At 45.6% G+C, this 4,087-nt stretch overlaps 1 long non-coding RNA gene across 1 annotated transcript; it reads left to right on the forward strand.

Annotated features, from left to right (window-relative positions):
- On the forward strand, window positions 1–3,886 carry LOC122495178. Its single transcript, XR_006300358.1, has 2 exons — window positions 1–553; window positions 3,666–3,886. It is a non-coding gene; the product is annotated as an uncharacterized LOC122495178 (long non-coding RNA).
- The last annotated feature ends 201 nt before the right edge of the window (window positions 3,887–4,087 follow it).

A 4,087-nucleotide genomic window follows, 5' to 3' on the forward strand; every position in this document is an offset into this window, starting at 1 on the left:
CAAGGAGCCCGATGCAGGGCTCGAATGCTCAGCTCCATGCACGGCTCAATTCCATGCCCCTGGGATCATGACCTGAGTTGTGCACTGAAAAGTCGTACTCTCATTCCCCCTCTGGTCCCCCAGCTCACCTCAGCCCACACAGTGCAGAAACCCAGGGCGGGCAGGACATGAAAACCATGATGGTGGCGGACTGAAACATCTTCAGGTAGAATCACTAGTAACAAGGGACACCCTCATAACTTGCGTGGCTGGTCCTAAGGCTGGCCTCTGCTACCACCTACTGCCTTCTTTTTCTCCTTTGGGATTCCTCCTTCCTTCATCCACAACACATTCCACGAGTGTCCTGGATCCTTCTCGTCCTTAAATTAAAATCTACAGGTAACTGGTTTTTTTCTCCTCAGGTTGTTCATTTGTTGTCCTACCTGTCCAGTGCCGCCATGTCTTCAACTCTTTTCTTTTTCCCCAGGAATATGTGACTGGTTGCTCAAGAAGGACTCTCTACTGTTCTTCAAAAGATACCGTTTTCGCTGGAAAATGAAGCCAGTGTCACGAGGTATGCAGACTGCCATGCAAACACTACCCTGACCAGGATTGGCCAACTCTCCTCACCTTTTCTTTTCCTTCTGATCCCCTGGGGTCTTTCATCATGTGTCCCTCCCCACCTTTCACTGGGGATGCTGCAGCCAGAAATCTGGAGAGATTACTACAAAGTCTTGTTGGTCATTCACATACCCACACAACAACAAAATTATGACCATTAAAGGTCCAACCTTCTGGTTAACATCTCTGGGAATGGCCAATTCTCAGGCCCAGAGAAAGCGGTTTTTGCATTTAATTGGTCTAAAGAAACCCATTCTGCAGTCCGAAGCCACTTGTCAGCTATTGTTGCCCTGAAAGATTAAGCTCTCGTAATCTGGAAACACCACCAAACGAGTTTCCACTGTTGTGCTTGAAGTCCCAAGTATTATAGCTGCTTTCAGCCTGTGATCCCTCCATCCTACCCAAAACTGAAACTCCTGTCAGTTATTGTTCAACAGATTCTTCCTCTACCTTTGTAAGTATGTGGCGCTAGGGTTCCAGAAATGTAAAAAGAAAAAGTGTGACCAATGTCTACCCTGAAGATTTTAAGACACGGGGAAAGTATTATAATAATGAAATTTTCTCCTCATGTCATGGGAGAAGCATTCCTTCCTTGATGGAGTCAGCAAACATTTATTTACAGGTATCCCAGATAACATGTTAGGATGTTGCGTAGAGAAAGGAGAGATCATTTACGATCAGGATGATCAGGGGAAGCTTCCTAGTGAAGACATTTCAAAGTAAAAAGCATTTAGGGGAGGCAAGGGGGATGGAAAAGTACCCTAGGGGAAGAGAGGTTTCCAACACAGTTAACGAAAGAGAAGAGGTCATATGGGTGGTGGGGATATGAGGTCATATTGGCCGCTTCTTGGACTGATTATGCTACTGTAGCAAACACCCCCTAATACGTTAGTAGGCTACCAGCACAAAGGGCTGTTGGTCACCCACATTTCTGCCTACCAAGAGCCAGCTGCCACCCTGCTCCACACTTTCATCTCAGGACTGAGGCTGTCTTGTGGCAGAGGCAAAAGAGATCGTGAAAGCATGCCATGGTGTTCCCAAGTGTCTGCTCGCATCGCTCCCACCCGTGACACTGGTCAAAGCCAGTGAGATGGCCAAGCCTGATGCCAATGGGACAGAAAGGATGATCCCCCTGGCAGGGAATGGCCTGTATTTTCCAATAAGGTGGTCAGTGACCCGGGAAGAGGTTTTGTTGTCATTGTGTTGGGTGTTTTTGAGAGACTTAGTGAAAGTCTGAAAACTAGTAAAATTGTTCAGCGGGAGCAGCGAGTGAGTGTGGAAGAGAAGGGGTTGGTGAGATGAGACGCCGGGAAGTTGCCCAGGGAACAGATGGCAGGAGACCGGAAGCACCATGGAGTCTTGAGGGCCAGGCAGCCGAGTTAGATTTGAGGGAGAATGACATGAAAAACATGGCTGCGTGCTCTGATCTCAAGTTTGCCTTAACTCATCTACAGCAGATTCATTCACAGTTTACGAGTTTATACCCTGTGCCCGTTGAGGCACAATGTAGACATTTGCATTTGCATATGTATATTTTTTAAATTTTAATCCTCATGACATCTCTCTGAGGGAGATTGTAATTCCCCTTCTTTTTTAGTTGAAGAAGTGGGCAAACAGGGGTTAAATGACTTGCTTAAGGACACAAAAGTGGCACATAGGAGCGGAGATGCAAATTGAGGTCTCTTCTTTCCACTGCATCACTGCAGGGCAAAAAAATAAAAGTGTCACCTTGCTTTACTACTGACCTGTTACTCCCCGTCTCTTCCTAATACCCACTGTCTGAGAGCGAGGTTAATATGAATCTTTTTCTCCTCAAGCAGAAGTTGTCATTAAAATGATGTTTCTATAACCACCCCTTGTTTAGTACAACTTCATAAGCGGATGAAGAAGAAACAAGTCTTTACCTGAGGTATTTATTATAAAATCCTGTGGCAGAGACAGTTGCTGTGTACTAAATGTCCACGTGCTGCTCCCCGGCCTCCGCCATGGATTCCCCAACCTGTCCTGCCAGTAGGTGAGCGGTCACATGGCCAGTTCTGGGCAGTGGACCCCCAGCAGACGTGTGTGTCTCTTCAAGGCTGAGACAACTAAAAGCTGGTACTCTTCCTACATCTTCTCCATGCACCTCTCTTGCCCTGCTGTGGTGTGCTTGGTGGCCAGGCAGTCCAGATGCCACAGGTAGAAGACAGAGGAGGGCCATTCAAGCCTCAGAATGTACATGAGCAAAGATCTATCTCCATGGTGTTGAGCCATGAGATAGCAGCGTTGCCTAGTTACTGCAGCCTAGCCCACCCTGGTCAATACAGTTCCCCCTCACTTGAAATGGCACACACGGAAAGGCACCATATCTGTTTTGCTCATCCCGTGATTTCTGTGGCTGAGTATAGGGCCTGCCACATGGCATAGGCTCAGTAGACATTGGTGGAAGGAAAGCGAATGAATCCAAAATGGAGTCTGGTCTCTGTATGCTGTTTAGTTAATCTACCTGTGAATTGTTTTCCGAAATCAGTGGTGGATCAATCTTCCTGAAATATCTTTGCCTCCTATTAGATTAAGATTTTACTATATATTTTTCAATTTCATATTCTTCCCTCCCCCTAACATTCAAGGTCCCCATAATCTGACCTGGATGTCTATGATTTTACTGCCTTATAGCTCTAATTTAAGCCATGTGACATGAGACCTTTAGCCATTTGAGCGACATTAAAAAAAGGATCTCTCTTTCAGCCACACATCTGTCAAAATTTTCCGTGATAATCTTGTGCATATAATTGCTGTCTAGGAAATCTTGGTAAAAGAAACCTGGAAGACACTGTTGGCTACCTACTCCAAATTCATTCTCCCTTCTCCTTGTGCAACCCTACCTCCATTTTATGTAGGTCCCACCATCCTCCACGGGGCCATATTCATTCAGGATGGATGCTATCATGACAGACCCATTTTCATTGGCTGTTATGCTTTTTGGGCCCATGAGACATAAACAAGAGTGTAGCAGGGCTTCTGAGAAAGGTTTCCTTGCTGTTAAAAACAAACATTCAAAAAGACACAATAATTTTTTCTTCTAGGCAATATCATGTCTGGCAATGTTGCATCTATCTTGTCAACATGAGGGGATCCAGCCTCAGGTCAGAGCTGACATACCGACATGAGAATGGTGAAGCGGAAACATGCAAAGAACATAGATCCTTGACAATGTCATGAATCTCTGAAGTAACCAACCCCGGAGCTCTTTTCCTCCTGGTTTCTAGTGATGGGAAATAATACATATTCTTATCCTTGGATCCAATTAAGTCTAAGTCTTCTGTTCATACAATTAAAAGCCCTGAAACTCACTTGAACTTGCTGTAGTAGTTCACCAGGACTTCCATGCAATAAGTATATCACAGGCAGGGTGCTTAAACACCAGAAATATATTTTCTCACAGTTCTGGAAGGTAGAAGCCCCAGATCAGGGTGCTGGCAGGTTTTGTTTCCCCAAGACCTCCTTC

Source organism: Prionailurus bengalensis, chromosome E2 (genome assembly GCF_016509475.1).
Source record: "Prionailurus bengalensis isolate Pbe53 chromosome E2, Fcat_Pben_1.1_paternal_pri, whole genome shotgun sequence".
NCBI lineage: Eukaryota > Metazoa > Chordata > Mammalia > Carnivora > Felidae > Prionailurus > Prionailurus bengalensis.